This window comes from Schistocerca serialis, chromosome 3, assembly GCF_023864345.2.
Source record: "Schistocerca serialis cubense isolate TAMUIC-IGC-003099 chromosome 3, iqSchSeri2.2, whole genome shotgun sequence".
NCBI lineage: Eukaryota > Metazoa > Arthropoda > Insecta > Orthoptera > Acrididae > Schistocerca > Schistocerca serialis.
The window spans coordinates 830,553,678-830,578,372 of NC_064640.1; positions in this window are offsets into that span (position 1 = coordinate 830,553,678).

Consider the following 24,695-nt stretch of genomic DNA (forward strand, 5'->3'; position numbering starts at 1 on the left):
TCGGAGCTATTGTTAACGTCTCTTTTCCTAAAATACTTCAGTATTTCTTTGCTTAATCTGTTCTCATATATTCAACGGAGATGATCGAGAGAGAACAGACTTCCATTTGCTACTACCTTTGATATTATTTGTATACTTGGGTAAGCCGGCCGGAGTGGCCGTGCGGTTCTAGGCGTTACAGTCTGGGGCCGAGCGACCGTTACGGTCGCAGGTTCGAATCCTGCCTCGGGCATGGATGTGTGTGATGTCCTTAGGTTAGTTAGGTTTAATTAGTTCTAAGTTCTAGGCGACTGATGACCTCAGAAGTTAAGTCGCATAGTGCTCAGAGCCATTTGAACCATTTTTATACTTAGGTAAATTTTCTCAACGTTCCTTGCTTTTCCTCATTCTTTTGTCTTTATGCTCTGGAATATTTTTTACAATATTTTACCATTGTATTCCTTGTTAACTGGTAATTAACATTTTGTGATTTGTCGACCTCCGTAGATGACTGCCACGCACGACGTCCCAGGTTCGATTCCCAGTACTGTCCTAAGTGGGAGGAACGGTATGGAGTGCATTCAGCCTGAGGAACTACTAGACGGTTTCGTAGCGATTTCAAGGTCAAGAGACACGACAACGACTGGGACAACGCTTGACTTGACCACATGCGTCTACATACAGGTACCGCATCCGATGACGCTATTGGCAAGGGATGACACGGCGGATGGTCGGCCCCGATTGCTCCGTCAGGGCCTGAACGCGGAACTCTACCTTATCTTACGTACTGACATTAATCTTCACTATTCCTTTTCAAATCAGAAATAGACTAACTCCATACTAAAAGTTTGTTTTGACTCACAACGGAAACCTTATTTTTAAAACCATTTTTTTAAAAGTTTAGTTTTTAACACTGTAAAATTCTCAAAATAGCTCTTTACAACAATTTTAATTGTTGAATATGACCGGAGTTCCAATTACTGATGTTTAAACTCTGATCCTTTATCATTTAGCTACAATATAGCAGGTCAGCAACTGGAAGCAGTTAATTCCATAAATTATCTGGGAGTAGACATTAGAAGTGATTTAAAATGGAATGATCATATAAAGTTGATCGTCGGTAAAGCAGATGCCAGACTGAGATTCATTAGAAGAATCCTAAGGAAATGCAATCCGAAAACAAAGGAAGTAGGTTTCAGTACACTTGTTCGCCCACTGCTTGAATATTGCTCACCAGTGTGGGATCCGTACCAGATAGGGTTGATAGAAGAGATAGAGAACATCCAACGGAGAGCAGTGCGCTTCGTTAGTAATCGCGAAAGCGTTACGGAGATGATAGATAAACTCCAGTGGAAGACTCTGCAAGAGAGACGCTCAGTAGCTCGGTACGGGCTTTTGTTGAAGTTTCGAGAACATACCTTCACCGAGGAGCCAAGCAGTATATTGCTCCCTCCTATGTATATCTAGCGAAGAGACCATGAGGATAAAATCAGAGAGATTAGAGCCCACACAGAGGCATACCGACAATCTTTCTTTCCACGAACAACTGGAATAGAAGGGAGAACCGATAGAAGTACTCAAAGTACCCTCCGCCACACACCATCAGATGGCTTGCGGAGTATGGATGTAGATTTAGATGTAGATTCTTCCACATAAGTTCATTAAAACTTCCCCATTACCGTTTGTGGTTTTTCTACTATCCTATCGTCAAGATTAAATTGCAAATTCTGTATCACAAAATAAACGAGATGCACTCAAAAATTATATAAATATCGAATATTATCGATGTCTATCTTTCGTGTTAATTACTTGTCCATTATCTTTTAATGCCCTCGCTTGTTTTTTTTCCGCACATAGAAAAAATAATACTGCGGCATTCTACATTATTCATTAAAAGAGGATAACTTCTCAGATACTTGAACAAAGTGTGAAGTCTCAAAACTTGTGAAGAAACCATTTATTCTAATCCGTACTAAGGGTTCCCTTCTTTTTCTCAACAATTTTCTTATCTGGTCAGCTTATCGTTAATCTATTCATCGTTAAATCTATAGTGTGTTACAGATTAAGAACGAAAATGTTCTGCACTACTTGAAGATCATTCAGTAGGTGGGCATATATTTGAAGATGTACGAGGAAATTAGCATGATGTTTCCCAGTTTTTACAGTCGGAAAGCAGAAAGTTTAGGTTTGAGATCCTGTCGAAGGCAAGACCTAAGAGGCGGCACGAGCTCACAATGGGTAAACACAGGGGAGGCAATTGGCGGTATCCTTTTGAAAAGAACCATCCCAGCATTCACCTTAAGTGATGCAGGTAAATCACGGGAAACCTAAATGTGGATGGTCGGACGGGGATTTGAACTTTCAAAGCTGGTATATGAGGAGAAGGAAGCTTTACCACATTAGGAGGTTCAAAATATCCGACTTTTTTTGGTGCATAAATCGTTAGCTTACCTATCCAAGAATACGTGTCAAAATTTCAAAGTTAAATCCGCATTCGTTTGGATTTTATGAACGTAGAACGGAGTGCACATCGGGTACAGGCAACATACTATCATATGATTTCCACGGATGAAAATCCTCGACACGAGTATTGCCCAGAGGTAGAAGACAGCTGGTGCGAGTGGCAGAAACGAACAGTCCTTGAACCGCACCCTACTCCATTGCACACCGACATACAGAAGGAAAGTCTTCCAATATATGAAGATTTATCAAGGGATGAATTACTGGAGAGATGTTTAGGTGGCCACACACAAAATGCGTATGAAAGTTTTAATTACACTATTTGGCGATTAGCTCCTAAACACTTGCACTCCGGACTAAAAGTCGTTGAATTGGCATCTTATTTTGCAGAGGGCTTATTCAATGAGGGAAATTCATCCCTTCTGATGGTCATGACAGAGGAATTGTAGCACGCACGCAAAGCTTCAATCATGCCGAATAAATGGATAACCAGCGCGTGAGCCGGCAGAATCGACGTAGTTCATTGAAACCGAAGGAAGGTCGGAAAGCTCGGAAAGCACTGCTGGAAGCGCAAAATGAAGCCTATGAGGAAGAATAAAGATTAATCTATGGTGCTGGAATCGCAGATTAATAGGTAAGCATTTTACATTATTGTTAACTTCCTTTGATTTCTAGTTTCCGAAAATTTATTTTTCAAACGCGTTTATCTCGAAATGACTTTTTTCACATTTACGTGAGGTCTAACTAAAAAAGTATAGAACCTAACATTATGAAAATTGATAGTATGATTCTTTATAAAATTAGGAATTATATGAACTAACTTGTGAGATGATATCATGATTTTAAGGGTATTTTTCTTCGCATAATTAGAGAAAAAAATTGCGAAAATCGAAGTAAACTGTTCTAGCTCCCACAAAATTTTTAATTTTCATTATTTTCACCTGCATTGAGGTTCATGTTCTTAGAAAATAAGTTATTAATGTAAAATGAAAACCTTTTTGATTTCAGATTAAAATCGGAATGGCTACACTGCACGCAATTGGAGAGCTATATTCACAACCTTCAGCGGACATCACGGCGTAACTTTGTTATTTTTGGCTGAAATTATTCAAAAAAATTCACAAAAACTGTTCGATATATAAATGACATGATGTCAAAATTTGATTAAATTGTAATTAATTCTTCCCAAAAAATCAGTGTCAAACAGCCTCCTAATATGCTTTCCCCTCTTAAAAATACCCAACACACAGAAAATATAAAACTGTATATTGTGTGGGCAGCTATCGTATAGACTGTCTATTGTCTGGAATATATTACATATTTCATTTGTTTTACACATAACTCTATCTTGGTCTAAAACAAAAATTACTTACAGTTTGAAAAATATCTTTGTTTCTTTTTTTCTAGGGGTTCTTTGCATTTAAGCAAACAGAAGATATTGTCCTTTTTTTTTTTTAGATAAACAGCAGATGTGATTTGCAGTTCTCGAAGAATCCCAGCCAGTAAATAATTCGCAACAAATTTAATAAATGAAGAAAATTAAGCCTGCGCTTTAATAAAAAGCTTAATCAAAACAATGGAACGATTATTATTGCGAAAAACTTGGAGACGCTGAAAAATAATTGCTCCCGCATTGCTGTTGAACTAATATATTTTAATTAATTCTCTCCATCTCGTTTCGTCAGTAGACAGTTCGACAAAGGTGTGATTACCTTATGCTTCAAAAATATAAAAAGAACCATAATATAACAATATGTTACTGTAAAAATAAATAAAGAAGAGAGAATATTGCTGTTTATACAGCCTTCTCCTTAACATAAATCTCGGTAAGTTTACCGATAGGTTGATGTAAGTCTACAGACATTTAGTAATTTCAGAAAATGTTCGTAAAAGATTTTTATATGCCCAAAACTATAGGGAAGGAAATTTCTTGGTCAACGTTCAGAGCTGAAAATCTTCTCATGTCGCCTTACTACAATGCCTGAAAACCACTGAGAGTTCAGTTGCTAAAGTGGTGTGGGTGAAAGACGGCCCATGAAGCTACTACAGTATTTTTCAGCCGGAAGGAAAATAGAAAGATTACTCTGAAAATTTCCTTGGAAGCACAATATAAAAGGTGGACTTTCACATTGAACTAACCATTTTGATGTCGCAAAAATGAAAAATACCGCGAGATCTAAGATGGGTGGGAGAAGAGTACGCCCATGACCTTGAGACATCATAACCTAAGTGAAAAAAGTAGTACTCATTAACTGACAAGGAAACCTATACAGTGACAGCCACATAAGATCCTAAACTCACACGTCTACTGTTGCGTTCGGATACATGCTCGATATTGTATTGTATAAAGATTTGAAAGCTATATATTTAAGGAACCGCTGATGGTTTCTGCCAAGTTATTTTCAGCACGGTGTTTTTCCAGAGTGAAATGCGTGAAATGAATCAATTATTATGATGGAAATCTAGAACACAATCATTTTTAGGATTCTGCACCTCAATCGGTAAAAAGGGGATCCTTATAATGCCCCTTTTTGGTCTGTTTCTCTATCTGTCTTTCTGTCTGTCTATCCGATTCTTAACCCCTTTTTCTCAGGAACGGGTAGATGTATCAAATGGAAATTTACGCCACGTACTGAGGTTTACGGTCCCCCGGCGTTGTAAAACATTTAAGCATCTAGATCAATGCAATCAAAATTATGTCACATACTTCGCTAATCGTAAACTCATTCATCAAAACCTGTAAGGTTCTTCCCGTTGACCTAGAATCATAACATTCGGCAAGAATCAAGGTTTCATACTACAAGTAAAAGAAAACGTCAAAAATTGTTAATTTCTTATTTATATATTTATTTTTATACTTTTGTATATATATCATTTTGTTTTCTATTTGTCTGTCCGACCGTTAAGACTCTTTTTCTCAGGAATGGGTAGAGGTGTCAAGTTTAAATTTGGGTCAAATACTAACGGTTACGGCCCCTTGGCGGTGTACAGCATTTAAACTTCTAAATTAATGCAGTTCTAAGATACGGCCATCTATGTCACGTATTTCGATACTAGCAAATTCACTCATCACAACACGTCGGGCATGGTGGTCTGTCAGTGCCGGCACGGTAGCTCAGCGTGTTCGATCAGAGGTCTGACTGCCCTCTGTAATAAATTTAAAAAATAATCAGTGAAGTATTCAACGATCAACTTGAAGAGGCGTCGTGTGACATCCACAGGAAGAAGACGGAGAGAAGAAACACGCAGTAAAGCCCGTGCCTGGAAACCGAGAGGTTGCGGGATCGAATCTCGATCGGATTTCGGGTTTTTCAATCTTAGTTTTAACCTACCCCTCTCCATTCAAGAATGTGAGGAGTCGCCAGAAACAACACGTGGTAAGTCCCCTTTCGCTCTTGGATAACTGGCGTACGTTAGGGGCACCCAAGTCGCCGAAGTGGTGTCAAATAGAAAGACTTACGCCAAGCCATTGAGCCACATGAAATTATTATTATTATTATTATTATCTAAATACATAATAAAGTCTGTAAGGAAGCGTCAGAGCGCGTGTCCTACTAGCAGTTGTCCGGTTTTTTAATTATAAAGTACGTACTGATTTCGCGCAATACCGAAGAATGGTAATATTACGAAAGGCTCCCTTTCATGAACGCAATAATTGGGAAAACATTCTACACATACAAGTTGTTAAAATAGCTCGTTATCGCAAAACTCTGGGCGTATATACTGTTCCTTAAGTATAACAGGTAATTCATGTGTTCTGTTGAGACTCTGCAGGGTTGTTTTAACCACAGAGCAAGAATATCTGTAGAGCGAACATTCAGATTTGCAGAATGGAATTTTTCCACCAACATGCAGTGCCTCCAAAGTCACGTGTAGTTAGTACGGTGTAAGACTCTGCGGTAACAGCCCTGCAGATTTTGAATGTCAGTACAGAGCCAGCATAAACAAATCTTTTTACGCAATATCATGGCTGTTGTACATCCCATTCTTAGACATGTTAACAATTTCCATTCTTTATCTGGAATGAACACGGCTTAAAACTTTGAAGAAATAAACTCAAAGGCATTTCGCTTGTATTTGATAAGTGTCACAGCTCAGATGTTGCTATTTTTTGCTATGGGAAAAGAAGGGATATCCTTCTCTATTTAATAGGTTTTGCACGGCACCGTGTCATATCTCTGTTTTAATAAATTACGCTGTGGTGGCATTGCGAAATAGCTTTCTGATACATAGCAATGAAAGTATATCGTTTCCACTTTCTGGTGCCATACATTTAGTCTCCGTTCATGCTTAGCGAAATCTGAATATTAATCGTTCATCGCGTCATAGGTTCGTGTAGAAAAGTTTCATACTGCGACTGCTTTAAAATAAGTGCCATGGCTTGGAGATCTGTATAATCTCGAGGAAATGACTGACACTGTCATATTTAAAGCTTATCTGCAGGTGAACTTTGCTCGAAATGAGTATACATTCTGCAAATTGAATCCCACACTTCCAGTGTTATCTATCACTTGTCTCGTAAATATGTGGCCGTAAAGGCACATAAATTAGCTCTACAGTGTCAGCACTTTATTAAACTGTGTCTAGATATTTTTTAACACATAAAGCGCCACGTATTAGTATGACAACCACAATTAGACTTTTGTGGTACTTATCTACGCAAAACAACTTTCTCTCCTCTGACGTATTTCGATTTGCATCCGTAGTAGCAGCAATTATTCACCATTGCCGTTACTAGTAGAGAAATGTGTAAAAAATAGCAATTGCCTGTCATGTTATGGTGTCGGTCTCATAGAAAATATAAACAAACAGCGTTGTACGAAAGTCACGTAACAGTACCAGTTTTATGTTGACGACATGCGCAGTATAGTATTATGCTCACTCTATAGATATTCCTACTCTATGGTTTTAACTACTGACGACGTGATAATCAGATGCAACACCTCTGAGAGAAACGAGTTGCCGTGAATTACCGTAAACCGGTATCAAACACAAGACGCTAGTAGTCGTCCTACGACGCCTGCAGTGAATCAGTTTGTGCCGAGGGAAAGAAGGCATATTTTGGTTTAACGTCTCGTCCATGACAACGTCATTGGGACTGACTGGACAAGGATGGGACAGGAAATTGTATGCGGCCCTTTGAAAGCTAGCACCCCTGTGTTCACCGTAATCTACACTCCTGGAAATTGAAATAAGAACACCGTGAATTCATTGTCCCAGGAAGGGGAAACTTTATTGACACATTCCTGGGGTCAGATACATCACATGATCACATTGACAGAACTACAGGCACATAGACACAGGCAACAGAGCATGCACAATGTCGGCACTAGTACAGTGTATATCCACCTTTCGCAGCAATGCAGGCCGCTATTCTCCCATGGAGACGATCGTAGAGATGCTGGATGTAGTCCTGTGGAACGGCTTGCCATGCCATTTCCACCTGGCGCTTCAGTTGGACCAGCGTTCGTGCTGGACGTGCAGACCGCGTGAGACGACGCTTCATCCAGTCCCAAACATGCTCAATGGGGGACAGATCCGGAGATCTTGCTGGCCAGGGTAGTTGACTTACACCTTCTAGAGCACGTTGGGTGGCACGGGATACAGGCGGACGTGCATTGTCCTGTTGGAACAGCAAGTTCCCTTGCCGGTCTAGGAATGGTAGAACGATGGGTTCGATGACGGTTTGGATGTACCGTGCACTATTCAGTGTCCCCTCGACGATCACCAGTGGTGTACGGCCAGTGTAGGAGATCGCTCCCCACACAATGATGCCGGGTGTTGGCCCTGTGTGCCTCGGTCGTATGCAGTCCTGATTGTGGCGCTCACCTGCACGGCGCCAAACACGCATACGACCATCATTGGCACCAAGGCAGAAGCGACTCTCATCGCTGAAGACGACACGTCTCCATTCGTCCCTCCATTCACGCCTGTCACGACACCACTGGAGGCGGGCTGCACGATGTTGGGGCGTGAGCGGAAGACGGCCTAACGGTGTGCGGGACCGTAGCCCAGCTTCATGGAGACGGTTGCGAATGGTCCTCGCCGATACCCCAGGAGCAACAGTGTCCCTAATTTGCTGGGAAGTGGCGGTGCGGTCCCCTACGGCACTGCGTAGGATCCTACGGTCTTGGCGTGCATCCGTGCGTCGCTGCGGTCCGGTCCCAGGTCGACGGGCACGTGCACCTTCCGCCGACCACTGGCGACAACATCGATGTACTGTGGAGACCTCACGCCCCACGTGTTGAGCAATTCGGCGGTACGTCCACCCGGCCTCCCGCATGCCCACTATACGCCCTCGCTCAAAGTCCGTCAACTGCACATACGGTTCACGTCCACGCTGTCGCGGCATGCTACCAGTGTTAAAGACTGCGATGGAGCTCCGTATGCCACGGCAAACTGGCTGACACTGACGGCGGCGGTGCACAAATGCTGCGCAGCTAGCGCCATTCGACGGCCAACACCGCGGTTCCTGGTGTGTCCGCTGTGCCGTGCGGGTGATCATTGCTTGTACAGCCCTCCCGCAGTGTCCGGAGCAAGTATGGTGGGTCTGACACACAGGTGTCAATGTGTTCTTTTTTCCATTTCCAGGAGTGTATTTAGGAAAAAAAACCACTTAAAACTTAAACGTCGTTGCTTCTAACAAGCAACAGATCGAGTTCGATTTGCAGTCTGGCACATTTGTTCATTTGTCATAACATATTCATTACTCTGCAGGTTCAGCATTCCTGAACTGTTTCTACTAATGTCATTTCATGTCATTAAGTCTTCATTGATTTAATCCACATACACCCCATTCGTTTCATTTCAGAGAATTTAAATAAACTGATCTATATGTGGATGATCGAAGGAGATTAAATACCCCTCTTCCCGCATGTGAGTATGGCGCTATAACCTCCTGCGACGAATCAGTTTCTTTGCGCCAAGAAGCTGGTGCTCAGGGGTTGCTGGTGCTTTTTCCTCATTTTAATCCAATGTTGAAATAAAAATGCCACGATATTGTCCTACGTAATTGCGACTGAAATAATACACATGAAATAAAAAATATGAATCAGCTGCTGTTAATATTCCCTAAGGGGAAGTTGTGGAATTCGTGAATTTACTCTACGTGTGTCCGTGTTTGTTTTAGGTGTATTCACTCCTACGTCAATTTTTCTTCCGTTGCGATGCATAGAAAATTTGCGAAAATCATTAAAACACTTAGTTCTAGCAGTAAGGTCGTAGTATATGTGATATTACTACTACACACATTGGAGCATTGATGCTAGGAAATACAACGATCTGTACACAAACATGAATGTTGAAAGGAAAAACGGAGAAAAGTGTCTGTCCAGTAGTGAGTTTAGATTGATGTACTTCTGAGGGGTTAGTCAGTATTACAAAAGTCGAGAAATTACTTCAACTCAGATTGTAGTTGAGATTGCAGCAATATTCTGCTGTGAGAAAGATCTCCTCTAAAGATACTAAACGAATATTGAAATAAACGAATTTTGTATGAGATAACTTTTGACATGGAATTTTGGAAGGTGAAATATTCATTTAAAGCCGGAAACCCTGCTGATAGCCTCTACAACCAATTCATTTTAACTGTATTCAGTTGCAAAATAGAAAGTCATGGTATCATACACCAAAATCGAATAGATGTCACTGAATTGGTGAAGACATACAACAAACCACTGGTAAGAGAATTTTAAAGCCAAGACTGGAGCACAGTTTTACAGATGGTGCAACGGTGAATCGGTATGCATGTGAAATTTCCGAAGAGATTGTAAAGAGTTGATTCAATGTTGCAGAATGCGAAGAATACCTGTATTTGCTAAAGAAGAGGCTGACGGAAATGTAGGGACAATAATATAAACAAGTTGGAGACGACGTATTGACAGGCGTAATATTAAAATATTCGAGTATTTTGTGCTGATCATGATCTAGAGACAGTATCTGGTAATCCACGAGCGACTTTTTTTATTTGAGAAAACATACAACTCTGGCGCGCAGCTGTACCAGGAACTTGCCCTATCTCGGCAGATAGGACTTCAGTAAGATAAGTCGCACTTTCCGATACTGGCTCAAATCTTTGCGGCTAACCTGATACCTGGACGGATTGGCAGCACAAATAAAGCTCGAAAGCTAACAGTGCCTGCACTTTCGCACGAGAAGGAAAAAGTTTATTACCACTATCCGCACGATGGCAACCTGTCACATGTACCGTTACGCTTTTATTTATTAACGAACATGTCTCTATGAATTTGATATGAAATAGTGTAAAAATTTATACAAATGAGTATGGTCATACATATAACTTGCATCCTTCATCACAGCCACTGGCATTTAAATGCCAAGAAGAACACAAATAAACATTGATTTTAGCCGTGTGGCTTTAGTTAGAAAAGGCGCTTCTGTGTCAGTAGCTCTTACGGGAAATCACTTCTGTAGTCTTATTTACAGCATTTCACTACAATTACTACCGTACTGTTCAACCGGTTCTGGAAAAGATACAGCATAAAAAATATGAGCTCTGTCTCTAGAAAAGTGTATGTAAGAATGACTTGAAAGAGGACTTCAACATCCGGCATATTCTCAACGTTTATTAGAAAAAAACATGCATTCTGCATCAATCACATTTATTCAAAAATATTATGGCATAAGGTGTTTCAAGCGGAAGTTCTTACTACTGGAGACATACTTCCCTTTTTATTTTCAATTCACGGGCTTGTTACACCGATGTTCGGTAGTTGTATGTGGCTCTATGAACTGCTTTACTCAAAAAAAATGTAGTGTACATAAGACGAAGATTGTAGCATAAAAAATTTCGAACTGAACAATTTAAGGTTGTAGTTGTACTAATCCAACATGAGTATAAATCGAAAAAAGATATTAAATGTAAAGTTTTCAAATCACCTGATACGGCGCTGTTACTTTCGAAATGTCTTGAGTTAAAATAATTGTACAATAAATGACTTGGTACTACTAAAATTAGTGCGTGCCGTCCAATCGACAACGAGTCCATTATAAGCAAAAATAAATTTTACGGACTTTAAAAAACATTTATGTCCTTCCAGCAGAAAAATTGTCATGATTTAATCAATGATCTGTAATAAGTAGAATACTCAGTTTATTATCGCGATATTTACCTGTAAGTCCCTCACACTGCTATCTGATCCACAACTAGTTATTTATTAGAAACCAATTTACAGCTTATTAGATCTTTGGGAGGTATCTTCACAATTTTCTAAGATGTTTTATTTTCCGTCGTCAGGGAAACTGTTTACTGCCTAAGCCGAAATATGGTTTTTAATTAATGGATATCAGTGGAACAAAATGAAATTTATTAGCTTCTCACTCTTAAAATCTATTTTACTTTGGTAAGCACAAACTTTTAATGGAAAAGTATCTGCATTTTTTAAAAATCACCACTGAAGAATTATAAAATTCATGTGCTTTTGTAAAGTACAAAACATTCATTTCCCGTTTATAGCTGGGAGTCACGATATTTCGGCAGCAGAGCATGCAAAATTGTTTCAAAATATTTGCGATCCGCTAAATGACATCAATAATAACACGGACCATTGTTTGATGAGGTGGCGCGGCACATAGCTGCTGCTACGCTATTTGGGTTTCGGTTCCCGATGTGGTCACACTTGTTTCAATTTTCCAGAGTTTTCCTACCACGTTTCAAGCAAATATATCTAGGGTTCGTTTATTCCACAGTGCGACCCAATTTCACCTTGTTGACAAATCATTCAGGACCACTCCATCTGTAATAAAGTCAATGAAGTTAACAGCCTCATCGGCTATGGGACTGCATGTCTCTCCTGATTCTTTCTAAATAATGATCTTCAGCTGTATATTTCTATAGCCTAGATGAAGCAACCAGTTCTTTCTGCACCTTTTTACTTGTGTTAAATATATGAAATTACTGGAGTGCAGCTTTATTTTCGGTGGCCTATTAATTTAATCTTTGAAATCTGTTGGCATATTCTTAATGTCTAATGTCTTATTTGCTTCATGAATTTAAGCTGACTAAAGACTTTCAATAGTAAGATTTTTTTAAAGGTGATCCTGTTGTTGCATTCTTTCGGTGAGCGTTGTTGGAAAACTGCAACTACTTATGTCAATAATTCTTGGGATATAACCGTTCTTGGCTTTTTTTACGCAAAATGCACGAGTAGATAAAAGAACAAATGCGATGTCCTCCTAATGTAAATATTTATACTTCTAAACTGTAGTTGTTACGTAGTACAGAGAAGTAAGGATACTCTGATGCCAGGATCACGTAAACATTGCGGGTACACCAACTGAAATGTGCTTAAGTTCCTTTCATTGTGTTGAAAAATTGGAGGCAAGGTCGAATAAAACGTGTGATGTAATTTCAGTATTATTCTTCATACAGAAAGAGGAATCGTAAGTTAAGAAACAAATGAGCCACAGAAGTTACAGGAGGAGAAGCTTTAATTGGTGAACCTGTTTTCGAGAGTCAACAAACCTAGTATATCTCAGTTCCTTTCATTGTGTTGAAAAAATGGAGGCAAGGTCAAATAAAACGTGTGGTGTAATTTCAGTGTTATTCTCCATAAAGAAAGAGGAGTCGTAAGTGAAGAAACAAATGAGCCACAGAAGTTATAGAAGTAGAAGCTTTAATTGGTGAGCCGGCCGCTATGGCCGAGCGGTTCTAGGCGCTTCAGTCTGGAACCGTGCGACCGCTACGGTCGCAAGTTCCAATCCTGCCTCAGGCATGGATGTGTGTGATGTCCTTAGGTTAGTTAGGTTTAAGTAGTTCTAAGTTCTAGGGGACTGACCTCAGATGTTAAGTCCCATAGTGCTCAGAGTCATTTGAATCATTTTTAATTAGTGAACCTGTTTTCTGGAGTCAACAAACCTAGTATATCTCAACAAGACACTAGCAAATTTAATGGGAGGTTATCACCGTTTATCCTGAAAAATGTGTGGCACGATTCCGTAAGTGTTTGGAAAGATACATATTACTGGCGTTCAAATGGATCTGAGCACTATGGGACTTAATTTCTAAGGTCATCAGTCCCCTAGAACTTAGAACTACTTAAACCTAACCAACCTAAGGACATCACACACATCCATGCCCGAGGCAGGATTCGAACCTGCGACCGTAGCGGTCACGCGGTTCCAGACTGTAGCGCCTAGAACCGCTCTGCCACTCCGGCCGGCATTACTGGTGTGTTTGGCACTATCGGTTTTGCTTTAGAGAGGTATCCACATCACTGGCTACGTACATTTCGCGTAAGGATCACCAAGACAAGATAAGGGTTCATACGGAGACGTGTAGACAGTCGTTTCCCCTCGCTCCATTTTCGAGTGGAAGGGGAAAGAGAATGACTGGCAATGGTAGAAGATAACCTCCACCATGCACCATCTGGTGGCTTGCGGAGTAACTATGTAGATGTTTCTCATGACTTAACATTTCAAGAAGCTAACAAGTATTGAAACTTCTCCCTCTCCATTAGCCGACTTTAACTTATATTGTTGATCTTGATGACCGTAAAACTGCAGACTCAACGTACACAGGGTTTCAGACCTTCCGTTTCTTTCCAAAACAATTTATCACATTACTCTATCGGCCCGCAATACCACTTGTTTTTAAAACGTTTCGTTAAAGCCACGTTATTTTTCAAATGACGCCAGTATTCTGGAGCAGCGTAGTTAAAATTAATGTTTTTCATCCAGATGTAAATGTTGTGTCGTTGCTGAGACGTAATGCTTTTATATTTCAGCGGTCATCGTGCTCCCATAAACATTTGTCAAGTCGAAACTGTGAGCCAGTCGGGGAGTCGAATCCTGACCGCACTCCTCCGCTGTCAGTGCGCTACCAAATGAGCTATGAGGACGCCTAGTTGACCCTCTCTCCTCCCTTCATGACACTGATATTCAACGTGTCACCAGGTGGAGATATGGCTTCGAGTTCTGATGCGGCACGGAGCTGTTGTCTGTACAAATTTGAATTCTCTGTTCTTCCCCTACATCGTGGTGAGCCACTGCCCCAGTGGTTTCTTAAATAATAGCCCGGGTGTCTGTACGATCTCAGGAAGTACGGCCCTAATGATTTCTCTATCAACAAGTGAATTAAATTGTACTTAAAGAGGAATCTTTGTCGTGTGTACTACAGCTCAGATCATGTCTACGTGTACATTCTACAGCTATGATGCTTGAGACTTTTTATTTCTCGTCCTGAATCGTGCATGCGAGTCTGATACTGGTTTTCAGCCATCTGCTGTTTACACAGCGCTCTTTGTGTGCCTCCATAGCTTTTTGCTAGCCGGATATAGTTTCAAGACATAGCCTAGAGCAGGGATAGTGAACCTTTTTCACCCCCCCCCCCCCCCGTTTCACTGTAATGGTGATCTATAAAGTAGGGAAGTAACTTTATACAATTTATAGGGCAGAGCTACAGCAAGTTAAAGCATTTTATGATAATTACAAAAACCTAATGAAAATGTTTTTAAAACCCCTACCACATACCGCACCCTACGAAAGCTGGAACGCCCACTAGTCGGTGGTAGGGACCAGGGTAACTACCACTGACGTAGAGGATAGACAGCTACCAACTGTCCACTTTACCACCGATAGTGCGGCAAATAAGGAAGACAACTACAGTAGTTACCGGCAGTGCAGTGCAGTGCAGTGCAGTGCACTGTTTGTGGCGTCGTAAACTGAGCTGTTTTACTGGTTTCATCAGAAGAGCGCCTGCTTCACTCAATGTCCACTGTTTCACTGACACTAAAGCAATCGTGGTCGCTCGGGGCCCAGCTGCCAGCGCGTGAATATCTACTTTTGCATACAACAAAGGCAAGAACGTTTACACCACCAGAATTTTGAACATAATAGTAGCACTATTCCAATAGCTTATCATTGCAATCTCTACTAGTGAAAAATTGCTAAATAGTGCACAAATTTACAAAAATTGTCTTTATTCCGCCATATTCATAGCATTCATAGTTTGTGTACCCATTTCTCTGTATTACACGAGAATTAAAATCCAGCCGACAGCGAACTCGTTACTGTTGAAGATGTATTTCTGTTCTTAAACTCCTGGGCTTGCTGCGTAGTAAATGTCTTTTAAGGACATAATATACTTATATAACCAGTTACGCTGCTCTGAACATTATTTTTATTTGAACTATGAGCCTATTTCGGCCATACAGCTATCATCAGGTTAACTGTAACAGAACATCGTGTAAATTTTGGTACATTTGTTGTATTACATGTAAGTTACTTATGAATAATATCATTTTACATACGTTTCCCAATCCTGACTTCCATGCAGTATCGTTGTTTCGGACGCTGTCTATTTATTACTTATTATATTTTACTTTGTTGCAGCGGTAATCATCAGTTTTGTATTATATTCTGACTTTTCTTGTAGTAGTGGTTAGAAATAAATTTTAGTCTTTAGCTGAAAGATGATCAGAGATTTTGTTATTTCTTTTGCTATTTGTTTACTGATTATATTCTTTAGTCATTATTCAAGTAGTAATCAGTTGTATGTTCTAGTCTGTCATTTCTTTAATAACAGTCAGAAATAAACTTAATTTCCAGTTGAAATTTCGTGACAGCAATTATGTTAGATGATCAGCGATATTGTATGGTAACATCTGCTTGTTGAGAATTCTGCCATCGATATTGCTGTGTTATGTTGAATTGGTATCTGTGGTGTTGTGTTATGAAGTTAAATTTTGTCCTTGGTCGTGTTATGGTTTATCCTGGACCTAGGTGGATAATTTCAACAAAGTTTTCGAAAAATCGTTTACATTTTAGGTCAATTCGTTGACTGAAGATTAAATGCGGATAATTTCTTGTGAGTCAATATATCTCAATTTTTTCCAATATATTCACTGTAGGTCCTTTTGGTATTGTGCGTAATATATCGACAGTATTTTCCAATCGGTCTGCTGTGTGTCGTTCAATTTTCATGTGGCAGAAAAAGGTGGCTGGGTTGTTGTCACTTAGTCCATCATGTTCTCGATATCTTGTTCAAATAAAAATAACATTCCTAGCAGCGTAAATGGTTATATAAATATATTATGTATTTAAAAGGTATTTCCATTCATTTACAGCTACATATGATTAACATTGTTTTGGTTAATTTATTTAACACATATTGGGAGCGAATCTCCAAGCGCTACATACACGTAAAGTATGCAGTGCTTGAAGATAACTTCCCAAGATATCGCAATGTTTAAAGTAAAAGACGTGGAGCGAAATAATATATCGAACTGGCACCTGTCAATGGAATTAACGTACTTTCACAAACGCAGTAATGGCATTTGTTAAGAGGTCAGTAATATATATTTATCGCAAGTTGATATTGGCTTGATATTTTGGCGCAGTTTTCTTCTGAAGTTGAAATGTTTCTAAAAACTATGGGAAATATCAATTAGAGATCACAAATATTTTACTGGCCGCCTTTAGCTCAGATACTGCTGTATTTGTGGAGAATAGCTCACGTCTGGGAGTTATGAAGAATGACATCTTTGTAGCACTGTACGAAACTAAAAAGATATATTTGAAGTTGATTTCTTTCTTTTCGTTCCCTGCTATTATGTGGTTAACGTAGTAACCATAATCATGGCATTCGTCAGAAACATCGGTTTTTTGTGGTATATTTTATTAAAATTTAACGTTCCGTATGTTATGAATTGAGAAAGAACGCAGTATTTTCCTGAATTACGGCACAAGGCGAGTAAAAACGAAATTACGTTGCTTAGTCTGATTCTTAGATTGAAACCATTTATATTGAAATACTGACGATTAGAACTGCGCCGGGAGAACAAGTAAGTTCCTGATCCATTTTTTCCCACTGTTATTCGTGCCATAAACCAAGCGCACTTGTTACCATGAATTCAGTCAGTTTCTGAGGTCACGCATGACACATTATTGTTAACTCTTCCCATGTATCTCCTTTGTTATTGTCTTCGCGATAGTCACATTAACGGTACATTTAAAATTCACATTCACGTGTGATAGCAGTCTCGAACCCGTGGTTTTCACTATACGTGGAAGCAACGAAATTCGAGATCATGGATGACGGATTTTTTGAAAAGTGAACCGAAGAAAGGGACACTGTATGCTTACGTTTATTACGATGGATATCTATAATACTTTATGATATTCCACACATATTTTGCTGATGAATTAGTTTGCGGAATCTAACGAGATATTTTAATGCATCCTTTGAACGATACTGAAGTTTAGATAGACATATTCAAAAACTTTTAAAAAGTCATAATAAGCTTTATAGAGTCTAGTCATGGTTTTTATGACAATTTACCGTCAAAGCTAACCCAATCTCGCTGTTTCAATTTTAATTTGAAGGCATCGCTTCCGAAATCCAATTTAGGACGTTTATGTGCACATCAATACTATCTGCCTTTAGTATGATGAATCAATAAAGTTTGCACTCGTCTACAGTCATTTCGTGAATTATCCGTGCGGCTTAAAATGTTTAATGTAACCGAGATTCGACCAGGGCAATTTTTCTCTTTCCATAAGACTTGCAGGATTTCTTTAATATCATTCTCTGACTTACTTGATTTTGAACGCTCCTTGTCTAGCTTGGTAGGTTACCCGTCATTTCTGTTCGATAAATAAAAAGTATGTATAAGTTACCATCGAGATGTTAACGTTATGTAACATTGCTACCAAAATTTCAGTTCTCCTAATTTTCAGATGACACAGAATTTCATTTCTTTTTCTTCAGCTGGAGCCATTAATGTCTGCCAGACACTTTCAATATATGATTACATGTCCTTCTTGGCGTTCTCTTTGCAAATAACAGTACAGGGAACACTGGTGGTGCTTTGAGTGGCCTACTATAGCTTTCAGTTTGGTGAAATAACTTTGACGAATATGAATCAAATATCTGGTTAAGAAATTACCTCGAATCACCTAGGCAGCTACTGTCCAAAATAAATGTGGTGTTGTTTTTTTGCCTGTGAACTACACCAGACAAAAAAAGCAGCAAATCCGCCTGCCATTAAGAAAGAACGTGTGACTGGATATCCACCGTTTTTAACTATAGCAGTATATTCTTGTTTGCTGTTAGTTCGTGCGAGTCTACGTCCTGTAAGTACTCCTTTAAGTGCATAAAGTTGCTTGAATGAGATCACCGGTAGAAAGTGCTACTACTTTGGGAAAAACAGCATCGCCAGACAAACGATGAATTATCTAGGTGGTAACTAAAATCCTGGTTTCAAAAATCTTAATTCCCGGGAAGTCGTTTTGCACAGGAAGTATTTTCTATGATTTTCTTTTATTTAGCTTGTGAGAAACGTTGTTATAATTACGTACAAGAGAATTTTTATGCCATTCAGTTTATTTAAGTTTTTTTAGTTCTGTCAATATCTTAGTGCATATACAACATAAATAATGGAATCTGCGTTTTAAATTAGACCTGCAAAAGAACAACCGGCCACGAAATCATGCCATGAGACATGGAGACAGTGTTCCTGTGTCGCTAGTATGCCAGCGGAGCGATAATTCAAAGGAAGTGCGTCTCTTGTTGTGGTGGTAGCACTCCGTCATTGATGCGTACAATCAGTGCAAACAGTAGGCTAGTGGATGCAAGTGTGAACTTCATACGTATAATCCGGGAAGAGATACAACGGAGAAACAGCGTGGAAGATTATAAACAGCTCCCTTCGTCGGCCATGATACAACATGCGGCGCGTGCGCAAACATGTCAGGAACGCCCCTCGCATTGCGGACTGGTCAGAGGCAGCAGCAGAAATTAGAGCGATTTGCAGTGCCCTGCTACGCTTGAGAATTCCGTCTTCCTAATGAGATACTGCCAGCTATAATAAGGAATAGCACCGTTCAACCGAGTGAAACACATTGGAGTGTTAGTAAGTCAGAGACACAACAGAAGCAGGAAATTACGCGAAATATTATGAAAAAAAAGCGCCGTATTTGCCTCACACAGTAAGTATCAACAAAAGGTTATCCTGCAGGATGGAATCCAGTGAATTAAAAACCGCGCAAGAGAACATCCAGACTACAGAATTTACCCGCTCTTGGCGTCGCCTGGCTATAGCTCTTGTTAAATTGTGCACTTATAGTTTCGCAAACGCCGGAGATGCAGTCCTTTCCTAAGGCTGCCAGACACAGGTAATGACAACCAGATTCATTAACAACGTTAACTCAAAAATTCCACAGTTGGATAGAGCTTCGACCCAGGAATTGCTTGGTACATAGTCCGGAATTTAACTGAAAAATTATAATAACAGTATTCCGTTCTATTTTGAGTTTTAAATTAGGCAACGTGAGTGAACACTTGTACAAAGCTCGCACTTGAACAAATTCGCCCAGGCACTGAATTTGTTTTCTTAGTAACTCAGCGCGATCCTGCGCTTCGTTATCTGTGGTTGTCACTTCTTTTTACGAAATACGTCTTCGTGGTTTGATTAACACAGATTCTGTTTCCTAAATGGATACCTTAGTTCCAATTTTCTGCGCAATGGGGATTTAATTTGCTGTAATGAATGGAATAACAGACAATACTATCTATATGTAAATGTTTAAGACTTTCTTGGTTTTGTTGCAAAAGTAAAACAATAAAATGCATTACCAAGTGTGGTTTTGGATCATGTTAAGAATATTCAGTATCGTTCACTTGGAATAGCACCTCGGCATTGTATTTCACACGATTTCCCTAAAGCATTTCATTCCTCCTAGAGTGGACGACCTCCACTTTCTCTCTCATTATTAAAACTTACAAAATCAAATACATTATTGTAAAGTATTACGATTATTTTCAATGATATTTCAATTCTGGTATTTCTTAGCTCCATATTTTGTGATTCTATTTTGCGTTATTTCAGTTTGTTTTATGTTAGTTATAGCGCATTCTGTGTCATAGATGACCCAGAATACCAACTCAATAAAAATGATTCATTGAATATATGAAACCTATGCTCCTTTGAATGCAGGTGTGTGTGAGTCGCACACGGTATGTTTCAACGATACCCACGTCAGTGAAGTGGCCTGTAACGTCTGGCCTTCGCAAGCTACGATACAAAGGCACAGCTAACACGGAACATTGATCTAAGAGAAATTTTCTATCGGACAGTCTATTTGAAGCCACTAGGATTTTTTAAAATACTATGAACCGAGTCTCCAGCTTCCCTCTGTGTAAAACTTCCAAAAAATTTAGTTCCCAACAGATCAATCCATATAAATGATTTGTTAAGAGACGCAAGCGTATATCGTGCACAAGTTTTACGATTATGTTAGAAGATGTTGAAAGAACTGCGCTCACCCGGCGGAGATTTCAAAGGCAAGTGACATTTGTACCATTTGGTGCAGACGTCAACAATTTTAGTCTAATAATTAGGGTTGCAGTTCAGCAGGACGTTTCAGAATCTAAAGCGATTTAGTCCTATGCGCCTAGATATCGATGCTCTGGATAGGTGGATGGCATGTCGGCTTATTAAGGTCAACAAATAGAGCTGGCTGAATATACGAAGAAATTTATCTATTTTCCTTTCAATAAGTAAACAACCGCATCTCTAGATAGCTGTAGTAACACAGTCCTCGCTAACCACAGAACTCTAAAGATTCGTACGGCGCTTGCCTTTCTTTTCTTTCTATCAAACGCGTCTATGACGCCATGGAAGAAGAGGACGCGTAAAAGAACCTCGAAATAGAAAACAAAATACCCGGTTAAAGATTGTTCTACGTATTTCACATGAAATATATTTCCTCGGCTCTACCTAGGGTCAAGAAATGTGTTACTTAGCAACACACACATTATGCGTAATAGCTACGACGACACAGTTTGGGCTTATTTGTCAATTATTCTGTCGGTAATAAAATACGGAAGTAGGAAATGTTTACTAGTTTCCCTGGCTCATTGGCGCACACTCAAAAATCGTACGGTGGCTGGGAACTACAAATATATATGCAGACATATTATGTTCTAGTGCTGTCATATTTCCAGGTATTTCCAAAGGAAGGTGGAACCATTCGATGCAACCGTTGTTATTTCTACAACGCATAGCTACCCTCGGTATTTCACACGTGATACGTACACGGATTCCTCTATAGATTGCCCTAGTTTTGCAGGCCAACTAGATAATAACAGAAACCGAAAGAACATACTATGCGCTGGTGTATGTTAGATTTCTTTCATAGTGGCCGAAGGAAATTATCACAATCTTGCGAGGGTTTGATGTCATACAGAATATCAATAATCTATGATTAGTCATAAGAAAGCTTCCTGCCTACAGATATACTACTTGCACCCGAAGCGCAAAGAGGTCATAGCGAAAGAACGGCTGAAAAAGAAAAAAAGAAAATACAAGTGGGAAGACTTTTGCGCTGCAGTAAACGAAGGCATTCTAGCTAGAGAAATGGAACAGAAAGTTACATAAAGAAAAAACGAACGCTCTAGTAACCAACGAATGCAAGAATGAGCAAGCGAATACGGCACATCATTTTCACGAAGTTGACACTCCCGTCAACAGATTCCGATGTTGAAATACACAGCGTAGAAACCAGACAAGAGAAATTACAGACTCTTCTGTTGCTAGAATTAGAAAGAGCATTGCTGTACGGAAGCACTGCACTAGACTGACCAGCATACATTAATAAATAATCGCACATCTACCGCTACAGGAAAAGAAAAGTCTAGTTAATGTGCTAAATTCTGTGTGGATGGTGACTGAAACAGCTGCCAGATAATAATTTGAATTTCAAAAGGGGCAGCGCCGAATTTCAAAAGGGACAGCGTCAGTGAAATCCTGATACAGGCCGATTTGAGAAATGCTCTAACGGAAAGAATACCTGCTGCATTTACATTTCTGCCGAGTGTATATAATAATATGTGTTTACATGTATCATCAAACAAACTGACTGTTCTTGGCCTGCCCAAAGCTTTCGTCAACAACCCACTACAAATACTATCTTATAGACAAATACTGATAAAAATATCTCGGTGGTCATAGGATCAAGGAAAACGAGCAGGGGGATAGCACAAGGCTCAGTCCTGTCTGCGTTGCTACTCGATTCATATTTAAATAAATCACCTACTTGTACTAGCGCATAGTGATACCAGATTACTCCATTTAGGTGGAAATATATGCATTTAGGTGCAACGTTCGACACGTTCACTGCGCACAAATCTCACGGACGTTCAGTTCAGATGGGGCCCGTTACAAATCTTATTTAAAGAAATGTTACACGTAGCTACCATGTTATTTAACAGTAGAGCGTGTAAGTTTACGGTCTGAAAACATTCCAAGTGAATATTATTTCTCAGTGTTTCGGTAACGATGTGTCCACGTCTTCATTCCCACTACTCACATACGTTTCACCTTATGTCCGTGACGGCAAGCGCATCGACATACACACTAGGGTGCAGTGTATGCTCCGTCACACAGCTTACAGTGTCATGCGGAATAAAAATGTAATTTTAGATGTCCCGCCTTGGTGGTAATTACGGAATACATTTTGTGCTCGTGTATGATAAAGTTCATGGAGAGAGAGAGTCTCCTCTATAGGAATCAACTCTAGTTCCACAAGGACCGACCGTGTGAAACTGGACTCCGTTTCCTCGCAAGATGCAGAAGGTTATCGATAGCAAAATCCAGGTTTATTCCGTGTTCCTCGTTCCGCACCGTCGCCTAGTTAATATCATACACGCTCACGGGTATAAGAAAAGACATCTGATTGGACTTACGAGGAAACAGAACTCAGTCCGTTGTTTTCGAACACACATAATAAGAAACTAAATTAGTGCATGACCTAACAAGTAACATGTATAGCTCTCTAAGACTTTTCACAAACGATGCCGAAATATACTAGCAGCTAATGTAATTACAAAAGTGTTACGAATTAGGGGAACACTTGGAGATGATCATGTGTTATGATGCTCGTAAATAGACAGGAAGGTCCGATTTTACTAAACTGGTGGCAATTCGTCGGATGATTTAGTCACAATCGTCAATTGTCTTGGAGTATCTTCTAGCATAAATTTAAACTTGAACGACCACATCAATCAGTTCGTCGGGAAGGCAGTAACAGGCTGAAATTTACGGGAATAATCCTACGAAAGCGTAATTTGCCCACGAAGGAGTCCGCTTAAGAAATGCGCGTTCTGGAGTACTGTTCGTCTAATTGGGACCCTTGCCAAGTTAGATTAACGGATGAGACGGAGAAGGAGCAGAGGAAAGCTTTGCACTATGCCTCGGTTTCGTGCGGAGCGGAGCGTTACAGAACTGTTCAACAAAATGCAAGGGGGGAGTCTGCAAGACAGGCGCGAAAAGAACCCACTCTCGAAATTCGGGGTGCACGTGTTCCGATACGATTCAAAAAATCTATTACTTCCACCAACACACATGTCACATAATTATCACGTAGGTAAATAAAGATTCTTTCTAGCTTATACAGATAAGCTTTCTTCTCAAATAGAAAAGGAAGCACGGATATTATTTTGGTGGAGTGCGTAAGCCTCGCCGCCAACTGTACGGTAGCTTTCATAGTACAACTCTCGATCTGGATGTAACCGAAATACATTATTGTTCGTCTTATTTCACACAGATAGATAAGACGTGGGTAGAGGTCTGCGTGCACACGGATTTCCGCGAATATCCGTACTAATATTGACTTCGCGGGTAAATGCCTACGCCGGTGCGGGTGCATCTACTGCTATACACAGTGAAAATTACTTCGTTGTTAATAGTAGAAGGACAGTGTCAATATTTCAATTTTCGTCTATTTTCATCGCATGCAAACGATGAAAATAATGATTATTGTTTTAAGTCAATATTATTTCCCATTTGGACGGAGCGCGAATACATTTGCTTCGCTGTGCAGTGTCCTGGAAAGGGTAGATTCGTTGTTGGCATCTAAAAGGCTATATATAGCATTATGTCCTTCATAGTTGTTTCAGGACAATTACAGGTGCATTCTATTTCCGTCTGCTTTACGTCTGGGTCATTCCTGCTTCGTCTACGGTAACAGAGGTCACTTACGCAGTTATCAAAAGCAGCAACAAAGCTATGTCAGGATTCATCTAGGATACTCCATCCACTGTAATCTTCGCATGTACTGACTCATGTTTGTGTACACATACATCACAAATAGTACACTGAGAAGTGTAGCAATTTGAATGATTCAACATTATAATGAATTAACCCGTTGTTGGGATTTTTTAGTCGGAAGACTGGTTTGATTCAGCTCTCCATGCTAGTCTATCCTGCGTAAGTGTGTTTATCTCAGTATAACTACTG